This window comes from Jaculus jaculus, chromosome 1 (genome assembly GCF_020740685.1).
Source record: "Jaculus jaculus isolate mJacJac1 chromosome 1, mJacJac1.mat.Y.cur, whole genome shotgun sequence".
NCBI classification, from domain to species: Eukaryota; Metazoa; Chordata; class Mammalia; order Rodentia; family Dipodidae; genus Jaculus; species Jaculus jaculus.
The window spans coordinates 129,339,838-129,367,146 of NC_059102.1; the positions used below are offsets into that span (position 1 = coordinate 129,339,838).

Genomic DNA, 27,309 nt, shown 5'->3' on the forward strand with positions numbered 1-27,309 from the left:
TTCTGACCTGCTATCTTTCCAGTGAAATCTGATCTCTTCACTACACTCAGCAACCTTTATAGATCGTGGCCCACGAGCCCCTCAGGAGGCCCCCTGAGTCGCAGCGGCCATCGACCTCTCTTTGATCCTAGCTGAGAGCCACCCATCCAAGCAGGAATGGACAACCCCACTGTGATGTCCGTTTTGGAGTTTTACACTCAAGTTGGCCTTGGGGACTGCAGGAGGGAGACTGCCATTCAGGCGTCCAAGAAAGGGAGGAAAAAACATCTATTCATAGCCAGACAGAGCCGCTCTGTGGAAACAACATTCCTAACGTGACAAGCAGCCCCGCTGTGCGAGGGATTCCCAAAGAGCATGACCTCTGGGCATCCACGTGGAAGGCTCAAAGGCTTGGGTGGTCACCAACCTTTTCAAAGATCCTCGGATGCTCAACTGTGCAATTCCAAAGGGGGCATAGCTCTGACCTGAATCCTGGGCTTGTCTTCCCAAACAAAATCCTTCCAACAATGTACTTTTTTTTTTTTTTTGGCTTAAACAAACAGCCAATCTGTGTTTCATTGGATTCCCTGGCATAAGGAATACTTGTGTTAAGAAGAATCAGCCATGAAATCACATGCTCCTACTCCGCACCATGCATTTGGACACAATGATTTGCCCGAGAGTGGGGCAGTTCTCTCTCCATTTTGCAAGTAAGGAAACTAAGGCTTAGAGACCTGCAAACTCACACAGCTGGAAGGGTTTAACATCTGGGGTCTCAGCATGGGATGGATCCCAGCAGAACCTGCTGTCTCTGAAATTAAGAGGTGCCCTCACCAGACATGGAAACACAGGGAAAGTTATATGTGGCAGTGTGAGGAAGTTTGGGGCCCTAAGTGTACACACACATGCTCCCTTCACTGGCATCAGGATTCCTGAAGCACAGCAAGGCCAGGACAGTCACACAGGTGCCTACTGTTAGAATGAGTACGTCGGGACACCTGGGTCCTGCTTCCTCAGACACTAGAATATACAAATAGGGAGTTCTGTGCTGAGCTCTCAGGAAACTCCTCTGGCTTCGTTTATAGTTTCATCAATATTGGGTCATCATTAAGAGAGCCCTAGAGCTTTCCACCACCAACTTCCCCCTCCTCTCAGGAGCAGGGAAGACCCTAGGTTCACTCACTTGAGGCCCCGTGTCTCATCAGACACTATAGAAAGGCCCCTGCAGAGGCCACCAACTCATATCCTACACTTTAAAGGACAGGACGCTGAGGCACAGAGCAGAGATGTGATATATTTTGCTCACTCAGCCTGCAAAACACAAACAGGGCATCTACTTTGTGGCAAAAAGGCTGGGACCAGGCTCCATCCTTGATGGGCTTCTTTGTTTAGAGTAAACCAAGAAGAGCAACCCCCTGCGAGCAATGCTTTGTGCACCCACTGGAGAGAGGAATATGGAGGAAGGTGCATGCTGTCGGCCTCGGGCTGTGGAGTCTTTTCCCTGGAACAGGAAGCAGCTGTGAGTGGACAGCAGGCATGCTCCAGTCAGAAGGCACAGCACAAGCAAAGGCCTAGAGGTTGGGTGGCCCAGCTGTGCACAGTGGGACAGAGGCCTTGTTGCACTGGGTCTGCATATCTGAAGGAGACTCGGAGTCAGAGCCATAGGGTCTTGTGACCACCTGCACATAGCTGTGGGGGTGCAGATGGAGCCAAGGTTAGAACTCAGCTCCTAGACTCTCCATCCAGTGCTCTTTACCACATCACTTGGCACCTACAGCACGAAGCACAGGTGTGTGTCACTCAACGGGTCATGCACACAACTGAAGCTTCCAGCGCCTTTCTTACGCCCAATGCTAACATGCATACGTTTGACCTCCACTCATGTGTCCATTCATCAAGATCTGATGATCACGTGTCTTCTACCAATGCTAACATGCACACGTTTGACCTCCACTCATGTATCCCTGAGACAATGGTAAGGAAAAACCTAGGGGATCAATCCCCTTCTTAGGGGACCTGCTGGCAGGACCACAGGAGTGGCATGATGTTTACGCTGCCATTCCAAGAGTCTCTTATCCAGTGACTTTATTAAGCACCTGCTATGAGAGTGCTCCTGTGCAAGGCATAGGGATGATTTACAAAAGGCTGTCACATACTCAAACTCATCTCACTGTCCCTAGTCCTGACTTGGGCAAGACCAGAATGTTATTTCTGTTTCCCAGGAGGGAAGAAGTGAGGTCCAGAGAGGCTGGGGATGTGCGTTTGTTCAAGACTGCTCTGCTGGGAGGTGTCAGAATTGGGGCATTCACCAGGAAATATCTGACCACAGAACCTTTGCCAAGAGAGATAAGAACCTCTGGGGAACAAAAGAGCTTGGATTCCCTCCCTCCTGCCAAAGACTGTCCATATCCACAAGTGGAAGCCTCTCGTGCGGGGAATGGTGGAGCTCTGTCATTACGGGAACGGGGGGGGGGGGGTTCTCTTACTCCAAGTGGCAGGGCCAGGGCTGGTGCTTGTACCAAGCTTCCAGAAGCCTTCAATTAATTATTCAAGCTGATGTCATCAAAGGACTAAAGTGATGGCCATGTTAAAACTATGCTGAGCCGGGCATGGTGGTGTACACCTTTAATCCCAGTACTCAGGAGTCAGAGATAGGAAATTGCTGTGAATTCAAGGCCAACCTGTGACTATAGAGTGAGTTCTGAGTCAGCTTGGACTATATTGAAACCCTACCTGAAAACAAACAAACAACAACAAAAACAACCAAAACCATGCTGAGCACGATTCCCCTGGCAAGCTTGACCTGGGTGCCTGTCCTGAGGCTTGTAAACAAGCCCTTGATGTGCAGGCTACAGAGGTGAATGTTGCTTTCTCGAGCCTCATAGGAGAGGTGTGACATGTCACTCCAGCTCAGTCTGGCCCTCACTGTGTAACTTCTGACTCCTTTCTTCCTTCCCTCCCTCTTTCCTTGTGTGCAGGTCCCTATAGAAGTATATAGCAGGCTCCCAAGACCCTTTTCCTCCCAGACATCCTTTGAACTGGTCAAATGGTGTCCTCAAAAATCCCATATCTGTGGTGGCGCATGCCTTTAATCCCAGCACTTGGGAGGCAGAGATAGGAGGATCGCTGAGTTCAAGGCTACCCTGAGAACTACACAGTGAATGCCAGGTCAGCTTGGGCTAGAGTGAGACCCTACCTCGAAAAAAAACAAAACAAAACAAAACAAAAAAATCTCATGTTTATGTGAAAATGTAACCACTGAAAGTAAAAGTGTCCCTACTTATGATGATTCAACTTTATAATGGTGAAAACCAGATAAGCACCCTGCAGGAATCTTACTTTTTAAATTTTTGACGTATGGCTGGCTAACCACAGGTGGTAGGAGGGTGTCAGGAGGCTGGGGAGCTGTAGCTCAGACAGCATAATGACTGTGGATGGAAACTACTGAGGGTCTGCAGGGGGAGATGTGGATAAGCAAGGATGGGTGAATTGGATGCAGTTTTGAATAGATGCTGGATTGTAAGCCAAGGCACAGTTATGACCAAGTAAAACTGAAGCTGTTCAGGATTCGAGTGAACCATAATCCAATGACTAGGGTCTTAATAAGAAGGAAATTTGGACACACAGGCACACACACACACACACACACACACACACACACAGAGTCAAGGCCACATGCCAACACACACATACACACACAGTGCTGTGACAGGCTTACAGCTCATAGAACACCAGGGTTGCTGCCAGAAGCAAGGCATGGACTAGACTCCCCTTCCTTCAGGAAGCCAATACCATGATACCTCACTTCCGGACACTAGGCTTCCTAAACAGTGAACACATGAGTCCTTTTTGTCCTAAGCTGCTCAGTTTGTGGTCATCTGCTAAGACAGCCCTAGGAAACCCAGGGCAAAGCACCATTCACATATGACCGTGACTTGCTGCAAGGTGAAGGCCTCAGAGCCTACCTCAGGTTCGCTACTGTCCCTACACAGAGGAAGCGTACCAGTGGCTCCCAGGTCTGGGGATTTCACCACCTTGAAAAGCTTTCCCCAGATTTTGAAAATAGACATAACCTGTTCTGTCATGCAAAATAAAATTTCCACTTGTTATCACCATTGTTCAGAAGAAAGGACACTTGACATCAGAAGGAAGCTATTGCAGCCCGGTTGCATTGCTGGTAGAAATCACCCAACCAAGAGCAGCTTCTGGGAAAAAGAGGTTTATTTGGCTTACAGGCTCGAGGGGAAGCTCCACGATGGCAGGGGAAAATGATGGCATGAGCAGAGGGTGGACATCACCCCTGGCCAACATAAGGTCAACAACAGGAACAGGAGAGTGTGCCAAACACTGGCATGGGGAAACTGGCTATAAAGCCCTTAAGCCCACCCCCAACAATACACTCCCTCCAGGAGGCATTAATTCCCAAATATCCATCAGCTGGGGAGCTAGCATTCACAACACCTAAATTTATGGGGGACACCTGAATCAAACCACCACAGAAGCTAATGCCAGGCTTGTCTATATGTTCTATCATTTCTCTGGGGATGTCACACAGCTCTGGATTTGGAACCCAGAGAACTAGATCACTGGGCCAGGATTCCCTTCAAGCTCCTCTGTCTTACCATGAGTTCATGAAGGTGTGCTCCCACTTAGGAATCTGTAGCAATTTCAGAGAAGGCCCTCAACACACAGGCAGTCTCAGCCCAAGGTAGGAAGCAGCTCTTGGGTCAAGGAGAAGAGAAAATATAAAAGAAAAGCTGAGGAAGAGGGAGAAGCACTGGCCCTTCTCATGAAAAGAGAAGCAAATGGTGAAATTATGCAATGAGCAGATGTGACAGGCCATTGTCTCCAGTTCCTTTCAAAGTCACCTCATAAACCCGGGCCTGGCCGCTGTGAAACGGGAGGCCAGAGGTCTGGTGCTTTGGGGAAAGCTTTGGAAACATATGGCCTGATGAACCAGTGGACAAGGGTCACCCTGTGCTCTGAGAATGATGTATCTATGTCCTCCCCACAGTAACCATCCAGGAGTGCTAGAATGTAAGAAGACATGTGTTGTTCCCCTTGTAACTCAAGAGTACAGCTCCCATCCCAGGACCCTCTCATGTGGGGACACACTCCCCAGCCAGGACTACTCAGCACAGGGCAGTGAACAGCTTTTGATGATAAGGTTTGACAGAGTGCTACCTTCCAGGGCCTTAGCCCATCTGCCCTCCCTCCATTCTGTGTGCCCCAAATGGGGCAGGGTGGGCCCCCTTCTCAGGAAGCCAGGAAACACTCTTTTCTGGGCTAAATGCCCAGATTCCTAGAGCAGTCACAGGACACACTTCTTTTGAGCAGAAATAAAGCCACAGGCGTGGACTGGAAGTTTCTTCAGGCAGTGGGAACCTGCAGGGACACAGGCAGGCACGCCTGGGATTCCAGACGCAAAGCTGGCCAGGAGACAGGCCCAGCTCACAGTGAACAAGCAAAGGCTCTGAACCTATTCTGCGGGCAGGGCTGAGGGACTGACCTGACCTCCAAAGGGTCCCAGTGCTCTTTTTGAGAAAGTGGGGGTTTAACTCATCCTGCAAAGCATTTCTTGAAAGACTCACTGAATGGCTGGGTGGGACAGGGGGGACTGAGGCAGAGTGGACTCTGCTCTCCTGGAGGGAGACAGACATGGATGCCAACAGATGTTATCATTCAGACAGCAGTGTGCCAAGAGGAAGCCAGGGACTGTGTCAGATGGTACAAATAAAGGAAACTAGCTAAACAGCATCACTAGGGCATAATCAGCCTTTACCAGAGAAATGGGGTCCCCAGCAGAATGACTCAACCAAAGGCAGGAAGAGGGAAGCTGGGGTGGGCTGGTTTGGGGCCACATAAATCCCAGTGCCTGGTCTTCGCTGACCCCAAGAAGGCTCTCAGCTTGCTGGTAGAAAAGCTATCCTTCTGTCAGCATGCCCCAGGCTGGCCCACAGAACAGGGCACATGAATCTCTCCTCTCTCAAGGATTCAGTCACCCATTCTCCCACCAGTAGGACTCTTCTCATAGGTGAGTGCCCACCCTGCCACACTTCCCCACACCCAATGTGATCCTGTGAACCCCTGGGATTGTCCAGGACACTCTGGACCAGTTGGAAGAATCTATGACCCCAACCCCTGCACCAGTATGTGCCCACTCCAGCATGTACAACATGCCACCATGGCTATTAAATCCTGGAGTGGCTAATCTCAGGGCGTCACTTCTGACTTCTCTAGAACCAAACTGTAAGTAAATGCAGGAGACTGTAACTCAGGCACTGACCATGCAGTGTGCACTCCAGGAAGCACAACGGACCCCAGCAGGGCTTGCAGGGTGCAGAGATAGCCTGGACAGCAGGGGAATGAATGATTGGTGGCAGGTAGCCCATACGACCCCGAGCAGGCCTTGGCTGATGCACTCTCTCGTTAGCTTTGGCTTTTCTCATCCTAGGAATCAAAACAGCTTCTCTGACAGCAGGGGGAAAAAATGACACACAGAAATCTGGATTTAGGGAAAATAACACATCCGTGGCACTTTTTTCCCCTTCACTGGGAGCTTTACATATTTTATCAGTTATTCTCACATTGTCCCCAGCAAGTTGGGAGTTGTAGGCCTTGTTTTTCACAGGAAAGCTGTGAGTAAGGCTGAGGGTGCCATGGTGAGGGGCCTCCCACCCAACACCCAGAGGAGGGGCCAGTGGCTTCCAGAGGGTGGACGCAGCCTCAGATATGGGGAGGCTTTGGGCATGAGCTGCATCTACATCAGGACCTTCTCACTAGCCTCCAGTCCTGAGCTACTTCTGAAAGCTCCTATCTGGCCACATGCCCCTTCCTCACCAACTATTAAGGCTTCCTGATGAAGTGGCTCTTGAACTCAGCACCTAAGACCTCTGTACCTAACCAATCCCAGGTAACCCTTGCTACCCATAATATCATCCCACAAAGCTTCTTACAGTTTCCTACAGCTGTTGTGTCACTAGCTGACACCTGCTAATCCTAGAAGGGAGCAGCTCAGGGCTTCCAGAGGAGACAGATGTGGGCTCTGATTATTGCTGTGTGACCCTGGGACACTTGCTTCATCACCTCTCTTGGCTATGGGTTCATTCAAAAATGGAGCCGGGCTTGGTGGTACACACCTTTAATTCCAGCACCCAGGATGTAGAAGTAGGAGGATCGCCATGAGTTTGAGGCCAGCCTGAGACTACATAGTGAAGTCCAGGTCATCCTGGGCTAGAGTGAGACCCTATCTTAAAAAACCAAAAAGAAAAGAAAAAAAATGAGTGAAACTGAATGTGCTGTTGTATGTGGTGTACGTCTGTAATCCCAGTATTCAGGAGAATAAGGCAGGAGGAATACTGCAAGTTTGCGGCCAGCCTGAGGTACAAAGTGAATGCCAGACCAGCTTGGGTTACATAGCAAGATCCTATCTCAAAAGAAAGAAAACTAAGTAAATAAAAACAGAGCTGTTTAAAAGTGAAGACTGATAAATAGTACATGTAAACCTCCGATGAAAAAGTAACAATATCAGTGAAAGGAGATGTTGTTTACAGGTGGCTAATATTTACATATTAATAAAATAACATCTAGCAAGCTGAGAGAATTGACATGTATGTAGGAGGTGGTGCCTTCTGGACATTCTCCAGGCACACAAACATGGGGCTGCTCACTGTTGCCGGGGCCTCTCAGCGCACTGACTTGCCAAACAAATTTGTTATCAAGCCATTATTTTTCCACTCCCTGTGGCTCCCATGGGCATCCAACCCATTCTACCCCAAATCCAGGGACCAGGACAAAGAGAATTATAAGACAAGAGTACACTGCCCCTCCTTTACTGTCTACACACACCTGTAACCTCAGGGCTGATGGAGAATGGAGACATGATAATCGCTGCTGCCCATTGGTCAGTCAGTCCAATTGAAAAAGAAAATGGCAGCTCCAGACTCCATGAGAGATTCCGTCTTGAGGAAGGTTACATACTTCTCTGCGTGCATGCGTGAACACACACACACACACACATAGGCACCATACACACCTTATGTATGCATACACACAACAACACCACCACCACAAAGCAGTGCATAACTCAGGGGCGTCTGACTTGCAGCATTTCTGCCACAGGGCCAGGCTCCTGTCTGCCCCAAGAGGCTTAGTCTTTAGATATGAGGTCCAAGCTACCACAGCTCAGCTACCCTGTGGGAACCAGGCCAGGGGAACAAGCAGAATTCCCTCCCCACCATTTCTCCCCAGGGACTGGCACCAAAAACTATGCCAGGCCAGGGTCAGGACCACATAGCAAATGGGCTTATTTATACCTACCCTTAAGGGGCTCCTGGTCTAGGAAATGAACTAGTCTTTAGACCTGAGGGGACGGGGACTGTGTGAGTGAGGCAGCAAGTGTGCAGGAGGCCATAAGCTCAGAACTGGGCAGCCTAAGTTGTATTCTAGAGTCAGAAAAGGCTCCTAGTCAGGAGTTGTACCTCAGAAGCAAGAAGGCCAGTGTAGGAGACAGGGAACCAGGCACAGCATCTTAGAGGGCAGGGCAGAGAGGTGCATGGGAGAAGGAAGCTGACCTGTCTAAATGCCAACCTGCCACTGGTGGGTTTTGAGCTCCATGCACTTCATCTCCTTCGCCACCCTCACTATGGGTGAAAAATGACCTTGACTTCAAAGATGAGGAAACAAAGGCTCAGAGAGGTGAAGTTACCTACTCAAAGGCATATGGCAAATCAATAGCACAGTTGTGAGAGGCTGGGTTTAAATATGAGTACCTAAATATTATCCCTAGGAGTTCAAAGATGCTTTTAAAAACACCTACTATAGAAGAATTCCAACTGTCAGCTCTCAGAGACTGTGGAGTCTTCATCATGCTTCCTTCTGGCAGCCACAGACTTCCTTCCATCTTCTCCTGGAGTTAACAGTGTGTGAGGTACACCATGACCAAGCACAATCCAGTGCCCTGAGGTCAGAGCATAAGAAGTGCATTCACTTAGCTCTGGCCCTTGCCTCCTCATGCTCACAACAGACACTGCCAATCAAATCCCAGTCTCCCATATACCTCAACAAGGAGGGGCCAATGGGGAGGGGGTAGGTCATGGATGAGCCTAATAATGGTACCAAACTGCTTATATTTGCTGAGTACAAAACTAATAAAAAAAAGATATACCTACAAAAAAAAAAAAAAATCCCAGTCTCCAAAGTCACCTCAGCTAAGCATCTTGGGCAGCCACGATCAATCCACCAGAGCTGCAGTCAATGGGCACACAGGATGCATTAGGAGTCCTTTACTCTTTCCTCATGCTTAGGGTCCTGAATTCTGAAACCCCCTTGGGTTTGCAGACAGACGGTTAACATGGGCCTGAGTTAGCATTCTGACAGAACAGCAATAACCCCTGGATGTTGGCTCCCTTGCACTTCTCCGCTACTTCCTGGAGCATCCAGGAAGGGGATCCATAAATGGATGGAGTAGGGTTCATACCCCAGAGTCTCTGCTTTGGAGGTAAGTGATCCAAAGCAAGTTTCTGGACTCTCTGAGCCTCTGCTATTCATCAGAAAATGAACCAAAAGATTCCCACTCCTCAGGGCACACCCATAAATGCTGGGCGCCTTCCTTTCCCCTCTCTGTACTCACCAGGGTCACAGTGCACGGTGGGGTGAGCCTTGCACAATCTAGCCATCACATGCCTTGTCAGAGTGTGGCTCCCAAGGAGTGTGTGTAGACAGGGTAACCTGATGCTCCCCCCTTTCTCCATGACCTGGAACCCTTAACATCCAAGGAGTCAACCATTTGTAGTTTTCTTTCACAGGTTTGCTCTTCTTCTCTTTCCCTCCCCCTCTAAGCAAAACTGCTTGGCGACCAATCCTGCCTCTGTCCCCAAAGCAGTTCCAATGGGCCCATCTTGTCCTGCAGAAGTGATGGCGGTAATTCCGCTAATGGGAAGCAAGACGAATGGTACCCTGTGCCCAAAGTGTATGAAGCAAGACAGAATGGGGGGAGACTGGGGGCAGAGGAGGGGGAGGAAAGTGCTGCTGGAACTCACCCTCCTTTGGGGCCTTATTAGGTCTTGAAAGAGCCACTGCACGCGCTAAAACCTGCTTTTGCCAGCAGAAGCCTCATTTTACAAATATACAACAACAAAAAAAGCCTGTAAATGGGAAGAAAACCCTGAAGACTGGGCTCCCCCGCCACCACGGCAGCAGCAACAGCAGCAGCGAGGTGGTGAGCTGCTTGGAGCTGTAGTCTTTAGTCTGCGGCTTTAAATAAATGGGCCTAAATGCCAGCTCCCCATTTTGTGACTAAGGAACAAGGCTTCCTGGGCTATTTAAAATCGTTTGCCAGTGGTGGGATGGGACAACTCTAGAGACGTTTTAAAAGACTAGTCTGTTCCAGATGCTATAAAACCCCATTGCCCTGGTGACAGTCCCAGGAGAGGCCTGTTTAGACCCTCCCTATCACACACACACACACAGAGACTGCTATCATTTCTTTTCTGCCCTGACAATCCGTGGAATTTCAATGGCGTTTTCACAGTGGCATGGGTGTCCTTTTCCACAACTATACAAAGGAATCACTCCACAGACATGCTGGCTCATTTGGGGATCAAGCTGCTGAGGTGTTTGTCAGGCCTCAGCGACCCAGACAGAAATTGAGTGTAGCAGCAGAAGTTGGTACTTGGATACTGTGGTTGACAGGCTACAAGTGGACCTAGAGTCAGGCCATCTGAGGCTATGTGACCTCAGCAATGTGTGAAACTTCTCTGGGCCACGGCCTCCTCATCCTAGCATGAGACTTATTCTACCCTCCAACAACCCGAACAAGGAGTCAGTGCGCTCCTGGCTCAGGCAGGCATTGTATTTTTCCAGCCACTTTGAGCACCAAGGTCAGTCCCTAGTCTTCTTGGCCACACTTTCTTATGTCACTCTGCATCCCTGACACCCAGCGGTTACTCGTGAGCAATCCCCTGGATTACAAAGAGCCTGAGGCTTCCTGATGCCTGCAGTAATGAGGCCACCTACCAGCACCAGAGAGAGGAGCTGAGAGAGGGAGCTCTGCATCGCAAGACCTGTATTCAAATCCTAACTCTGTCGCAGACCTACCGTGTGCCACTGAATAAACAACTTTGCCTTGTTCAGCCTCCCTTTCTTGTGTGCAAGATGGAACTAATAGGATCTGCTTCATAAGATCATCACCAGGACCTGGTGTAATTGCATGCGGCCAGCCCAGCCCAGGGTGAGTGGATGTTAGATGAGCAACTATGAGTCTTGGAAGAATGTGACACTGAGGGCATGCTATTCTAATGTGCACCAGTGGCCCTCATACAATACCACAACCCTGCCCACACCCATCCTAAACAGAACCATTGTCCCCTTCAACACCTCCTTAGCACCTTCAGGCAGAAACCTAACTCATCCCCTGTACAGGAGCCAAAATGCCAGCTCCTCGGAAGCCTGTGGCTCATGACGGTGTCCTTAAACATGGAAGAGTGCGTGGCTCATTCAGATAAGGAAATAGCTAAATGAACTGAGAGAGGGTGAGTCCCAAAGGGAGGCAGTCTGGGGCTGAGTGACCTTTCACATATCCTAGTGCTGCAAGGTGCTGCCGTCGAGTCTCACAGCTGCTACCTAGCTCTAGTCCTCACCCGTGTAGTGCCACTGACTGTCAGCACTGTAAGTCACAAGACTGCTCTGTGCCTAGCATGGTCATGTCCATTTAACCATACTGGGTCACAAAAATTCTCCTGGACACTGATATGAGCACTGGCTCTACAAATAAGCAAACAGAGGCTCCTGAGAGGAGGTGACCAGCCTAGGGAGGCACAGTGGGCAAAGGGTAGAGGTGTGACTTGCACTAGCCTTGTCTGACCCCACTGTTCGCCTTCTCTTTTTCCTTCCTCTCTGGGCAGGGAACTGCCTCTGAGCCGGCTGGGTCTTGCAGGGATCTGTTCTCTGACAGGAATAAGGCCACTGCTCAGAGGCAGGAGCCAACAGGCAAAAGCACTGAGGTCTGGCCTGCATCTCACACTCCCTTGCACACAGCAGACTGTAAAGGCGGGAGGCCCACTGGGCAGGGATTGGAGCCATCAGGCCAGGCTTGCACCATGTAGGTGTACAGAAAGCACCTGCCATGGCAAGCTTATGGCTCTGGGCTAGGGTATCCTTCTCGGTCTTGGATGTCCTCATCTGAAAGATGGGGCCGGCTCAGAGTGGTCATGAGGAGTGATGAATAAAAACAAAACACACAAAATGCACAGCTTGGTCCTAGGCATGCAGTCTCATAGCCTGTACTAAGGAAACTTTGGTTCCATCCCCAGACCCTCTCATGCACTTTTTCAGTGGCCAAACATTCACTTCCCTGGCTGCCTGACCCCTACTTCCCTGATTTGGGTACTGGGAACAATGTGCCCAGTTGGGCAGGAACATCAGCGCTACCCACTTGCTCTCCTGGGTATCTAGGGCACCACCTGCTTAGGATTCTTCCCAAACAAGTGGGTCAGCCATCTGATCATTTGATGTTTGACCCTTGTCATTCAAAGACAGGAACTCTGATAGGACAAATCTGTTGATGTAATAATAAACACACACGATGTGACAGGCTTAGCCCATGGTGTGTCTTTGGAGATAAGGAAAGAGACTTGCAGGCTAAGTGATGGGCCAGTGGTCTGCACACAGTGCTGGGCAGCAGAACTATTCCTCCAGATAAGACCTGAGAAATGACAATGGGATGCTGCTCTGCTGGACGCATAAAGGTAGGGGTCCTCACTGGGCTCTACTGGCAGAAGAGAGCCAAGCATGACACATTCCTTGGGTTCACTTTCAACATCCTTTGATATGTATCTTTTGAATGATATCAGTTGGCTTCTCAGTGCACACTGGTTCTGCCACCCCAGGATCAACACAGGTATTCAGCTCTGTCCCAGCATCAGCCATCCATGCCAGAGGCCCAGGTACAGGTGTGAGAGGGTTAAGGCCATGAGCACCCCACATTTAATGACAGACAGGGTGTAGGGCCCAGGGATCTTTGAGGGTTTACATTTGCCCTGAGAGTACCTGTGCCCTGTGCCTAAGAAGCACACAATGAATAAACATGATAGCCAGGGAGAGTAAATGCAAAAGAAAGACAAGTCAGTTTCATGTTCCTTGCTATATTTGTTTGTTTGTTTTGTTTTGTTTTTGAGGTAGGGTCTCACTCTAGCCTAAGTTGACCTGGAATTCACTATGTAGTCTCAGGGTGGCCTTGAACTCATGGTGATCCTCCTACCTCTGCCTCCTGAGTGCTGGGATTAAAGGCGTGCGCCACCATGCTCAGCTTCTTTTTAATTTTTAAAATATTTTTATTCAAGAGCTGGAGGGAAGGCTTAGCGGTTAAGGCATTTGCCTGCAAAGCCAAAAAACCCAGGTTCGATTCCTCAGGACCCATATTAGCCAGATACACAAGGGGACACATGTATTTAGAATTCACGTGCAGTGATTGAAGGCCCTGGCATACCCATTTCCTCTCTCTCTCCCTCTTTCTCTGTCAAATCAATAAATAAAAATAAAGGGCATGGTGGTGCACACTTTTAATCCCAGTTCTTGAGAGGCAGAGGTAGGAGGATCACTGTGAGTTCAAGGCCACCCTGAAACTACATAGTGAATTCCAGAGCAACCTGGGCTAGAGAGAAACCCTACCTCAAAAAACCAAAACATATATATATATTCATTGGGCTAGAGAGATGGCTTAATGGTTAAGTCTTCTCTGCAAAGCCTAAGAACACTGGGTCGATTCCCCAGTACCCACATAATGCCAGATGCAAAAGGTGGCACAAGCATCTGGAGTTTGTTTGCAGTGGTTAGAATTGCATGTTCTCTCTCTCTGCCTCTCTCACTAAAATAAATTAAAAAAATATTTTTTAAATACTAAAAATACTTTTAAAATATTTTCATTCATTTAAAAGCACGGGGTGGGGGGAGGAGAGGAGAGGAGAAGAGAGAAGAGGAGAGGAGAAGAGCAGAGAAGAGATGAGCAGAGTAGACTAGAGCACACCAGGGCCTCTTGCTACTGCAAATGAACTCCAGATGCATGTGCTTCTTTGTGCATCTGACTTTCCATGGGTACTAGGGAACTGAATTCAGGCTGTCAGCCTTCACAAGCAAAGGCCTTTAACCAGTGAGCCATCTCTCCAGCCCTGAGTCTTACTTGTTGAACCTCCTCAGTTGGCTGTTTATTGTGACAAAATGCCCTATATTGGGGGTGCAACTTTCTGAGGTTTGTGCCTTGGGGAGCTTCTTGGGTGCCAAATGATTCAAGAACATAGAAAGGACTGACAGAGCCAACTCAGGACAGGATGCTTATCAGTGCAGCCAACAGGTAACAGTAGGGAGTGGTTGTGCTAGCTGAATGCAGGAATGCTGGAATTGGCTCTTGGCGGTCACTGGGCTCTGTCCTGTGTAAAGGGGAGACCTGGTAACTTTACTCACTTGGATGCAGTGAGTTGGTAAGCTCAAGAACACACAGGGAAGAGTCTGAAGTGAATCTTTAATGACTGCAGAACCAAAAACAAAAAGAGGGGGCTAGAGAGATGGCTTAGCGGTTAAGCGCTTGCCTGTGAAGACTAAGGACCACGGGTTCGAGGCTCGATTCCCCAGGACCCACATTAGCCAGGTGCACAAGTGGGTGCATGCGTCAGGAGTTTGTTTGCAGTGGCTGGAGGCCCTGGCACGCCCATCCCCTCTATCTGCCTCTTTCTCTCTCAAATAAACAAATAATAAAACATTAAAAAAAAAAAAACAACAAAGAGAAAAGTGAAAAAGTGAGGTGCAGTATGTTCTGAGGACCTACGATGTACTGGGCACCCAGGTCTAGGTGACAAATCACTGCCTCACCCCTGTAGTCACAGATCATTGCACGATATCCCCTCTGGGGTTGGATGCTGATTTCTTGTGGTTTTGATTCCTGCCTGTCACTTTATAGACACTTCCATGCCCTCCTGTGATTTAGAAAGTCCAACAAGTATGCAGCAAGGTATATCCCAGAGCAGGGGAGATGGGGCCTTTCTAATGTGACCCATCACCCACATAGAGAATGACAGTGGGTGGGGGGAGAGGCTAGGGATGACTCAGCAGGTACAACATGCTTTCCATACTAGGGACGGAGAGACAAGAGAGCTCCAGGACAAACTGGCTAGCTAGACTAGCTGAATCAATGAGCTGTGGGTTCAACAGAGAGGGCCTGCCTCAGAAAATAAGGTGGAGAATGACTGGGAAAGACACTCCATGTCAACCTCTGGCCCTCATGCTCACATGCATGCACATCACACACACACATGCAAAAACAAACAAACAAAAGAATGGCACAGCACAAAATTTAGATGACAGAGCTCAACCTGAGCTTGCTCCTGGGCTACTCTAGCTGCGGAGCCTGGGTTTCCCATCTGAACTTGGCATTACAAAGGCGGGAGGGGGACTGTGATGATTAAATAAAATGAACTCAGTGATGGGTCTGGCACACAGCAACTGCTCAGGAACTGTCAGCTGCTGCTATTGCCCTGAAACCCCAGTGCCACTTGATGGGGTGATGTGGCTGAGGATCGTGAGATCTGCTCCCTCCTTTCTAGCATCTGCTGCCACTCTGTTCCCAGACGCCCCTCTTCCCTCATTGTTACGTCGCATTGGTCCATAAATATTTAAACAACATGTCATCAGATTATTATAACATATGATCTATAGCACTGATGTGTAGCAGTTCTGTGCATTTGGGCTGCGTTTTCAGAATATCGAGACATAAAATATTTATGTATTTAGCCAACCACGAGATCTCACATTCTGTCTCAAAATGCTGGGTGGTGGCAAGATGCTGAACTGAGATGTGATGTGTGAAGGGGTGCCTTGTTCTCACATCGGTTCCTGGGGCATCTGGATTGTTTCTGGATCATTCCGGGGAAGTTATCACGTGGCCTATGAACAGTGGCTGACTGGGTTTATCATGGTAAATAGAAGACCAGGCCTCTGAAAAAACATCAAACCAATACATGTATGTGGGGTGATTTTCATGCCTGCATCTCCATGAATCTATGCATACTGGGAACTGCACGTTTCCCAGAGTATTCATCAGGTCATGAACAAATTCACCTGTGGCCCATAGCATCCCCTGAGGGGCTAGCTAGCACACAGTAAGGATCTGAGGGCTTTAATCCCATTTCATTCTATCCCCAGGACCCAGAACCAGGCCAGGTGTAAGTGGGGCTTGGCAAATGTGGCTGGATGAACGGCAGTTAGAGGACGTGCCCGATAAATTTGCAACAAGATCAAAATAGGTAATAAATTTATGTGGGACAATGACCACCTGCCCCCCCCATCTGCAGGTCCAAATTATACTGTGCACATCCCTTATCCTGAGAAATACAGGCTCTCCAGTGACCCACAGTGAGTAGGAAAGGTTTCCCCCCACCGTGTAATTAAATATCTCGATTGCTAACATTAGCACATCACAGTGACCATATGTGCTGGAATTTTCAGCAATGTGTAATTTCAAAGACTTTGCCCCATAAGCAATTTGAGCATCCAAGCCAGAACTTCTCACACAAAAGCGGCCAAACGACATCGTCGAAACTGTCTCGCCTATCCCCAGACAGCGCTAAAACACTTTGGCAGACCACTGCCCTTTGGGGGACTGGGAAAGTGGTGTCATCTTGTGCCTAACCTACAGATGATTGGTGTCTGAGAGGATACCAGAAACAGATGTGCAAGGACACTCATCAGCTTGGAGCATAAGCGTTTCCTTTACACGTTTCTTGGGAAGGGGGGGGGCAGAGCCCTCATCTGGTCTCTAGTAGTCTGAGTCCTAGTATTTCCCCCCGCGGCCAAGATCTGCCCAGGCGGAATAGTACCGTGAACTTGCGTGAGCTTTATGCCTGTCAGTGACTGGTGTCAAGCCCAGAGGTGAGAGAGCACTCACTGCCCATCACCCGTTTGCAGAAAACCACGGGTTTCCCAAGTGTATGCTAATACCACCAGACCAGCTCCAAAAGCAGCTGTCAACACCCCTGTCTCTAGCCTCTGCACAAACATCCAACCCTCATTTTTCTCATGGGCTAGCTGAAGAAGCTGGCATTTAAAATAAACACAAAAGGCCACTGAAATTCCTGGAGAACATGAACAAAGGATGTGCACACTGAGTCACACGCGCATAGCAAGCACACGTTGTGTATACTTGGAAGTCCTGGGTAACTGAGTTCAGGGGACCCATCTGTCCCACTATGGCCTTGGGGTGGGTTTCCTGCTTCCATGCCCTATCTGTTGCCATGGAGGTGCCCACCGAGGCCATTCCAGCAGAGAAGTCACTTCCTCCTTATTGCTGGCTTTGCTGCTTGCTGGGTTGGGAAGATTTGGGGGTCATGCTCATTTGTTGAATAGCAACGTCTGTGCTTGAGAGGACTTAGCTCCTTCTGCTTTCCCAAGTAACTGCTCTGAACAACTTAGCTTGCTTGACAGAAAACACAGCTGCATGGCTGGGCATGTAGCTAAGACATAGAGTATGTAGGATGTCATGGGTTCAATCCCCAACACCTCCCAAAATTAAAAAAAAAAAAAAAAAAAAGATTAAAAGGGCAGCTTTGAGAACTGATCCTGCCCACCTTGGCCACCGAAGTCTTCCTGTACAGACTCTTGAAAGTTATCTCTATAGGTTGAGAATACCTTATCTGGAACACTTGGACCAGGAGGGTCTCCTGCTTGGGAATATTCATGTAGATTTTACAGCTAAGCAGCTTTAACCTGAAAATCTGAAATTCTCCAAAGCATTTGAAGCTTTTGAGCTTCATATCATCATGTTGGGGCTCAGAAAGTTTCAATTATGCCTCAACTGTGTGTCAGGCTCAGTGCTGGGAACTGAAGACACAATTATGACCAGACACCAAGCCATATGGAGCCTACATTCCCACGTGGAGTCAGGGAACAAACAAATGACATTCTGTGCCCTCAGCACAGAACCATAGTGCATGCTGTTTCTTCTAGCAGCTTGAGAGTCTGGGACCTGGCCATCCTTTCCCAGTCCACACAGTGGCACTTCCAGAGGGCAGCATCAGTCCCCAGAATCACAGCATTCATGCTGACAATAATATGGATTAGCTATCCTGACTGTGTTTCTTCATCTATAACATGGGCAAATTGATATTCACACCATAGAATTGTTGGAAGGATAAAGTAAGTTCATAATGTTAAAATTTAAAAAAGGTAAATTAAGGATATGACACACAGCAAGCACCTGGCACAGAACAGCCTCTGAAAGGATGGACAGCAGATGCAGGAGGTTCCTAGATTTTTCCCTGTCCCAGAACCCACCGTACAGCCCCTGGGTTCCATTTTCCCTGGCCCCAGCCCTTGGAGGCTTCTGCAGAGTGTCATGTCTTGCCACAGGCTATCTGCAGTGTAGTGCTATCCCTGCTGGATGGTGAGGAGCCAAGGGGTGCGGCCCTGAAGGAACCTCTGCACCTGCCTGACCCGGAACTCGGGGGTGCACTTTCTGAATGAGAGTGCCACAGATATGCCACATGCTGGCTGACCTGGCCTCTCTGGTTCAGAGAACAGAGTCCACTCAGCCTATTCTACAGTGGACACTGCTTCAGCCCCAGCCTAGGCCCAGCATCATGATACATGGCCTGAAAGCCAGGGAAGCCAAAGGATTAAAGCCACAGGGTAGCCACAGCCGTGGGATCTTAGGCTGGCCATGCGCTGTCTCGCTGCCTTCATGCCCTATAAATGGGAAGCTTTAGAGCTTTTATTATTTTTTAAAAATATATTTATTTATTTGAAAGAGTGCATATGAGTGCACCAGGGCCTCTAATCGCTGCAGATGAACTCTAGACACATATGCCATTTTGTGCTTCTGGCTTTACATGGGTACTGGGGAATCAAACAAAGACAGTCAGGCTTTATAAGCAAGTGCCTTTAACCACTGAGCCATCTCTCCAAGCTGTTTTTCAAAAATATTTATATGAGAAGTGGAGGGAGGGTCATGCTGGGCCTCGGGCTACTGTAAACAAACTCTAGACACATGCACCACTTTGTGCATCTGGCTTTATGTGGGTAGGAGAACATCAAACCCTGGGCTGTCAAGCTTTGCAAGCAAGTGCCTTTAATCCCTGAGTCATCTCCTTAGCCCCTCTTTTGTTTTAAGCATCAGAATTTCCTTTTTTTTTTTTTCAAAATAACAAAATGTGTGTGTGTGTGTTACTAGAGATTCAATTTGGGCCTCACACATGCTAGGCAATTGTTCTATTATTGAACAATTGTCCAAAATGAACAATTTAAAAATGGTATTTGGTAGATTCATAATTCAGTACAGTCATTACCTCTACCTAGTTCCAAAATTACATTTTTATTATCTCAAAAGGTAACCCTGTACTAAGCACTCACTTGCCCCGTGACACCAATCTGTTTCTGCCTCTACCAGATTCTCTAGCCTGACTATTCCCTTTCTGTCTCTATGCTTTTCTCTTGTCTGGATGTTCCTTGTAAGCACCTCTTCTGAAAAGTACTCCTTGGCAAAGCCTCCCTGTGTGTAAACAGGTGACCAAAAGGCAGGGAAAGTTTGCCCTTCCCCTCATCCTTAGTGGGCTTTCATGAACAATTCTGATCCCAGACCCCTGTCTTTTCACAGTTTGAATCCTTACAATGGATTTCTGAGGGAAATCACTCCAATGGGGCATAACACTTGAGGGACACTGTCTGGTATCACCGGGCCACTTCCCCTGAAGCTTGAACAAGAGGACTCGGTCAGGAGAGGTTCTCCACAGGGCCCTCTCCTCCTCACAAGCCTAGTGGGCCTCTTATGTGAAAAGCTGGGCAAATTCCTTTAGAAGTTGTCTGAGGAGGGGTAGCCAGAGGACAGTGTCTCCTGTACCTCAGGGAGAACCAATATGAGGAAGTCTCAAATGGCTCAGGAAGTTGCCCACAACACACGTGGCCTTGCAGCCTTTCATGAGGACTCTGGTCCTGCTGGGGTCTGTGACAGCCGCTCCTGTCAGCACAGGCCTGCTGGGCCACACTGTGTAAATAATTAACAAAACATCTGCTTCACTTCATAATGCACTGTAGTTCACATAGCTCTTGGGCATCGAGAGACTTTCCAACTCCACACTAAAAAACTGAGAGGGCTCACTTGCCTCACCCTGGGGGGGGAGGGGGAGGGCGTGTAAGAAAGCAAATACAGAGTTCTTTGAGATGCCACAGGGCCAGCATGGCACTTACATGTTACCTCTTTCCAATTTGCTACTGTGTCCTTCCCCTTTATTTTAGGGTTCATGATCACAGAAAAGTGCCTACCGTGGAGGTACCTGGAAACCATACCTGGCATCTCCCATCAGTCATGTTTTGACCTCAATGCAGGGTCCCAAAGATCCTTTTAACCAAGACCTGGCATTCCTGGCTGTGTGTCTCTAGTCAGGTCCTTAGGAATTAAATACTGTCCAGATCACACTTGCATGAGATGATGTACACTTTGTATGTTTTGTTTCATGGAGTTATAATATTGTCCTTGCTTCCCAGACTAAGGAAACCAAGGCTGAGAACTGTGAATGATTTGCTCACCAGTGGGGCAGGTTTAAGTGGGACTCAAACACACTCTACTTGGTGCCTATGCTCAAGCTCTGTTTTTTTTTTTATGTGTGTGTGTGGTGTGCATGCACTTCTACACATTCATATGTGTAGGCACACATCTGTGTGCAAGTCCATGTGTACATGTATGTGCATACATGCGGAGGTTCGAGTATGACACTAGTCACCCTAGTCAGTCACTTTCCATCTTACTTTTTCAGTCAGGGTCTCTCATTGAATCTATAGATCACTAGTTCTGCTCGACTAGCTAGCAAGTGAGCTCCATGGATTCCCTGCCGCCCCCTCTCCACACAGAGATTACAGGCATGAACTACCACACTTAACACTTGTACATGGGTACTGGGGACCCAAACTCAGGTCATCATGCTTGTGGGCACACACTTTAACCACACGGAGCCATCTCTCCAGTCCCAAAGCTCAAAATCACCGTTTTTTGTTTTTTGTTTTTTTTTTGAGGTAGGGTCTCACTCTAGCCCAAGCTGACCTGGAATTCACTCTGTAGTCTCAGGGTGGCTTTGAACTCATGGTGATCCTCCTATCTCTGCCTCCTGCGTGCTAGGATTAAAGGCATGCACCACCATTTTTAAAAAACTATTTTTATTTATTTGCAAGGAGAGAGAAAGTATTGGTGTACCTCAGCCTTTTGCCACTGCAAACAAACTCCAGATACAAGCACCACCTTGTACATCTGGCTTTACATGGGTACTGGAAAATCAAATCCAGGCCAGCAGGCTTTGCAAGAAAGTACTTTAAACACACTGAGCCATCTCCCCAGCCTCCAAAGCTCAAATTCTTAATGTGATTGTAAGTGCTTCCCTCTCTCAGGGCCTCAGTTTCCCTTATAATTCCTTGATAATTGAGGTAGATGGCTTCCAAATCCAAAGCCCACCACAAGTAGCCCCCAGTCTTCACCCCATGCTCTATTGAGATGTTCTTCATGGAATTTTGAGCCAGTGAATCTCTTGCTATAGCCTGACCAGAGCAGGTCATTGGTAAAGTAACTGTCCTCATACAGGTCTCTTTCCAGAAATCCCAGCTTAAAGGTTTTGAGGACAAGGAACAGAGAGGGTATGTATAGAAAAAAAGAGGTCATGGACAATTCCAACTGTCACCCACCTGCAACACGGTGTGAGGAAGGAACAAATCCCAGTAGCGTCTAGGACACCTGGGGACGAGGGAACACTTCCCCTTAAACAGACCATTCCTGATTTTGAAATGCGAGGGTTAAACAATATGGGGAAAATGTAGGCGCTGCAGGCTCTCTACAGCAATTTCCCACCCCCTTCCTCCAGTCAGCATTCCTTCACACTCTATGGAATTCCTACACAAAGCCCCCTTTTTCTTTTCTATGAGGTCACCATCACGCAGATGTCTAAGAGAAAAAGAACCGCCCCATGTGTGGATCAAGGCAGTTGGAAATGAATGCATTTCAGACCCTGGTGGCCCCACCTGCAATCCAATGGCCCCCTCACAGTGCCCAGCTCCAGGAGCAGTGGCCAAGGGCTTAAGGAGTGTTTGATCCTGCCCAGTGCAGGCCAAGATGCCTGCCTAGAAGAATAGCACCTCTGCCACTAGATCACACGAGAAGTCACCTGTGGAAAAATCCAGAATTAGAGATAATAGTGCAGCCTGTCTATGTGAGTCTGTTTTCATATAAGCAACTCTGTTGGAGGGACAGATGTCAAAATGCTATATCACACTCCCAAGTTCAAGTTCCCAATAACGTCACAGGAAATTGTGCCACTAACTGACAAATCCCAATGTTGCTTCTGTCTGAACACTGGGTTTGAAAAGGTCATGGTTTCATTCAGGTTTGGCCTGAGGATGGGACTGTGTGTATATTACCCAATTCAGACAGGAATGGAGGAAATTGGTGGCTTGGGTTTTTTTTTTTTTTTTTTTTTTCTTTTTCTTTTTTAAGTAACATCTTCCAAAAAATGTTACCTTGTTATTACCTGGGAGTCAAAAATGAGAAGATGGTCAAATGCCAAAAACCCACAGAGGCCCTGAACAATCAGCTGCTGGTCTGGCCATAAATTCAAGCCCACTCACTTCAAAACCCTTTACAGACGCCCAGACCACCCCAGATGACCCTTGACTAGGGAGCATCCTGCTCCCCAGAGCCCTGAGTTCCAGGTCTAGTAAACCTCCATGGCACACACACTTCTTATGATGACATCAGCAGAAATTTTTTTTAAAAATATATAAAAATGTAGAAACAAGGCCTATTTTTACCTCTCCAAATCACAGGCCAGACGGGAAAGAAATCCACCAATGCCAGAAATGTGGCTGAGCCTTCACACAAGATCTATTATTTCACACCTTAAATTAACGCATCTCAAAGCAATTTGCAAATGTTCATCAATTTGCAGGCGTTCTCGGGAGGGGTAAAATACCTTTTCTTTTAACAGTAGGGAACATGTGAGGGACAGCACACAGCCCAAACCATGCAGATCCTCACACAGCTCTGCTCTCAAACACCAGGATATAGTCAGGCCAGAAATGGAAGTGAAGAAGGCAAAGGGGCATGCCTGAGACTGAATCCAAGTGTAAAGAAGCCTTTGTAGAATTGATCACGTCAGGTAATCAGAACAGAGAGTGAGGGCCTATGTAGGTTACTCTCCATCCCTCAGGGTCAGAATGCTGGACTCTTCCTGGGGCAAAGTTCACCTTTGTACCCACAATGAGCCTGGAGGTACCAACCTGCATCTATGGAATGTAGTTATTTTGAGGATTTTTGTTTTGTTTTGATTCTTTTGAAGACAGGGTCTTGCTATGAAAGCCTGGATAGCCCCATATTGCTATAAGTCCAGCCGGGCCTAGAACTCAATACAATTGTCCTGTCTCAGCCTTCCAAGTGCTGGGACTAGAGGCATGAGCCACCACGCCTGGATTCCAACCTATATCTAATCTTGGATGAGTCACCAGGGTCTCCGCCCTGTCCCTCCTCCTCCCTCCTTGGTCTAACCTGAGAAGAGGAAGGAAATATTACTCTCCTTTTGACAATTGTTTTGACATTTCCCTTAAGAAACTGGTGCCTGGCACTTAAGACAAACCAGGGACTGCAGCGCCTTTCCATTGGTGGCTCTGGCCCTGAGCACTGGTCTTTTGGACAGAAGTACAAGAGTAGACAAGGAAGGCCAGTGGCTATCTCCCAGAAGGCTAGAGCCCAGCAAGCTCTGCAGAATCCACTCAGTTTTGCAATATGCCAGAGGCAGCCTGATGTGTCTCAAGGTTTAAGAACTTCAGCCCTGGAACTACAGACAGGTTTGAATTCTGACTTTGCCATTTACCAGCTTAGGACCCTGTTTGAGTTACATGATATGTCGAGTTTCCAAGTTCAGGTGGAAGACTATGGGCTCTGCCCAGACAAGCCTGAGTTCAAATCCCAGGGTGACTGTATTATTAGCACATGATCTTTGGCACACTAAATAGCCTCTGTGTGCCCTAGTTTCTTCATCTATAAAATGGGCACCATGATAGTTCCCATCTCAAAGTGTTGGTGAGTAGATGGTAGGAAATAAGACCCTATACCCAGCTCAAGGAAGACTGAACCATAGGGCTACTTTGACAAAACTACACAAGCCAGTTCTTTTGCCCTCAGTTTTCTTATCTGTAAAATGGAGATAATAACTATTAACTTACAGTGAGCCCTAATTGAGTATATGTGTATTGAAGACCTCAGTGGCTAGGCTGTGCACCTTATGAAGCCAAACAAATGTCAAGTCCTGGGCTCAGTGGAAAGAGGAAGGGTTGAGAAGACAGGCAGGTGACTCAGGATTCACCCTCTCTGTTGTCCTAGGATATATGCTTGACCTCTCTGCCCTTGTTTCCTTGTGCATAAAACCAAAAGCCACTTTCTGAGACAGCAGAGTACCCTGAGAGTTAAGGACCCCTAGAATCCTTTAAGGCACATAGCAAGCACTCAGTAAGTGATTCCTTCTTGTCCTCTGTCCCTCCTCCCTCCTTGCTCAACACCACCTGGACAGGCCAGGATCTCTATTTCTGGAAACCTGAACAGCTCTAAATCTAGACCAACCTGGCTGCTGCTTGCGTCTGAGACTTGACTTGGTGGAGATAGCAAAATGACATTTTTAGTCATTTCTGAAGCAGACGAGAGGCAGAGGCTGACAAACCACAGGGACCATTTTATTTTAAATCCCAGGCCTTTTCTTCTGGGAAGTTAGGCAAGAACCTTCCCAAATGTTTGCCGTGGGGCCCTCTGCCAGGGAGTGACTCACTCCATAGCTCCCCACAGGCATATTTTATTTGGGGGTGGGGGGATCCAGGGAAGGCCTGGCCCTGTTGGGGGAGGGGAGTAGTTCTAGCAAACCCAGAAGGTGGGGATTCTTTTTTTTTCTTTTTCATTTTTCAGGACAAAAAGGAAAAAAAGAATGTGGGTCTTTTTTGTTTCCTTCCAGGTTTTGTTTGCTGAAAGCCCTATGTCCAAAGTTCACTCACAAGCTCCCTGTGTTGGGAGCTTGCCCTTAACAGCCACTCCACCTCCCTTTCAATGAAATTCTTCTCCCATTAGCGACACGTTTTAAACGTGCCCCTTTACACACACCAGACTCCTAAGACGACATTTTCCCCTCAGAAAGGCAAGCTGAAATTTGCAAAAGCAGGGTTAGCTCAACTATTCTGAAGTTTGCCTTAAAGCACTAGGACTTTCAAATGCAAAGATTTTCAACACACACAAAAACACACACACAAACTGTCAGTCAAAACTGCCAGGACAGCCTTGAGAAGACGTACTGTGACCCAGTTGTTATTGTCTGGGGGGCTCACACTTGGAGCTCTGTTCAGCACAAACAAATTAGGCCAACAGTATCCACTTAGCAGGACAGTCAGAGAGGGCAAGTGTCTGGGGTCCCTAATTTCCTTAGGACCTGACCCCCAAGCCTGGGAACCAGGTCAAAATCTGGCCTAGTTGGAGACAGCCACCAACAAAGCCAGAGAACCCAGAGGTATTCAGGAAAACTGAAGGAAAAGTTCTCTAGAGATGAGGTGAGCGCCATAGCCCCTAGCCTAGCTTGTGTGGCCGTGCATGGTCCTGCCAAGGCCCGCTCCAAGGCTTCTATCAATGCCAGGCCCTGCCAGGCTCCGAGGTCTGCCCACCCATCCCTGGTTCACCAAATCAAGCCCAGCACCCACACCTCCACCCTCCCCCCCCCACCCCGCCACGGCAGAGTCGGTGAGCACATCCCACACACTGGCCTGCGATTGTGTGTGTGTGTGTGTGTGTGTGTGTGTGTGTGTGGTGTGCTCGGCTTCCACAACTCACACTCGTACGGATTTGCACACTTTTGCCCTCACGAGCTCGCACGTGGGCACACAATCTCAGACACGTGGGCACACATACTCACTGGCCGACCCGCACTTGGTTCTGCGCTTTAACATACTCCTGGGCACCTCTCCCCCCGCCCCCCGCCGCGGTCAACACTCGAGAAAAACGGATAACCGGGAGCGGTCTCCTCACATTCCTCCACCCCAAACTCCCAGCCGGGGCCCCGGGTGTGCACACGCACGCACTCCCGCGCACACGCACCGCGGGGCCGCACCGCCGCGGACACCTCGGCCTCCCGCGGGCGCCCCCGGGCACGCGCGAGTGCGCGCACGCGCCCCCTCCCCGGCCCGCGCCCCTCGCCCGGCCCCCACCCCGCTCCGGCCACTCACCGGCGCGCGGCGGGCTCCCTCGGCTGCGGCTGCGGCTGCGGCTGCGGCTGCGGGGCCGGCGGGCGGGCGGCGCGCGGGTCCCACACGAGTTGGCGGCGCCGCGGCCGCACGCTCGTCCGCCGGGTTCCGCCGCCGCCGCCTGCGCGCGCCTCCCGCCCCTCCCCGCCCCCTGCGCTCGTGCGCGCGCGGCCGCCACGCAGGCTGGGGGGGCGCGCAAAGCTGCGCGCTCCCTCGCCGCGACCCCTCCCACGGCCCCTCCTCATTTCGAAACTGGGGAAACTGAGGCCAAGACTGCTAACCTGGGCCGCCAAGCCCGGCCGCTCGGGGGCTCGAGACCCTAGGGATGCAGGTGTGCAGTCAGCCAAGCCACCCGTGGACCCCCTTCCACGAGTCCCTGGGGTCCTCATCAGCTGACGCTGCTCCCATCGCAGCCCTCGCAGACCAGACCGAAAGCGACTCAACAGGCGCTTACTGTGCGCCGGCTGAATGCAGACGCAGAAGTAGGCTCCAGGGCTATCCCCATGCCGCTGCCCTCAAAGCCCCAGAGTATTCTCTTGTGGCACTCCTCGTTTCCTGTGGACCGCGAGCCAGCAAGGGACCGGTATACAGAGGTTTATGGAAGGAGTAAAAGACTCCATTAAAGTGGATGCTTAACACCCCGTCTAGGAAACCCTGCCTTCACTGAGAGGCTTTACTTTCTGAGGAGACACCTACCTGTTCCCTAAAAGGGATGCTTCTGTCTTGGACTATACTGTTTTCACCCTTATTGCTTCTGTCCCTCAAGAAGGAGTGGCTGGGCTGGGCACAGTGGCTGTGTGCTGGAGGCTTGTGCCTCAGCTAAGTCCATGCCAACCAGTTATAACCTGTGTATTTGTGTGTGTGTGTGTGTGTGTGTGTGTGTGTGTACACACGCCAGACTCCTGTTGTCTGCTCTGTCTGATGGGGGTTCAGTCTATGAAGGAGGCATTATGCTGTAGCCATGCCCATGCCCATTTTACAGATGGTGTCAATGAGGCTTGAAAAATAACACTGGCATCCAAAGTCCCCAAGGTGGTGAGTGGT

General features: G+C 49.1%; 1 protein-coding gene across 2 annotated transcripts in view; it reads right to left on the minus strand.

Moving 5' to 3' along the window:
- Nek6 (NIMA related kinase 6) overlaps nucleotides 1–26,563 on the minus strand; it is an 84,638-nt gene extending 58,075 nt beyond the window's left edge. Inside the window, exon 1 of one of the 2 annotated variants that reach the window (XM_045141701.1) lies at nucleotides 26,547–26,563. The gene's annotated coding sequence lies outside the window, so the exon portion shown is untranslated. Of the gene's footprint in view, nucleotides 1–26,247; nucleotides 26,272–26,546 lie in introns of those variants that run through there. The other variant, XM_045141700.1, reaches the window with a different exon arrangement.
- Nucleotides 26,564–27,309: the final 746 nt, after the last annotated feature.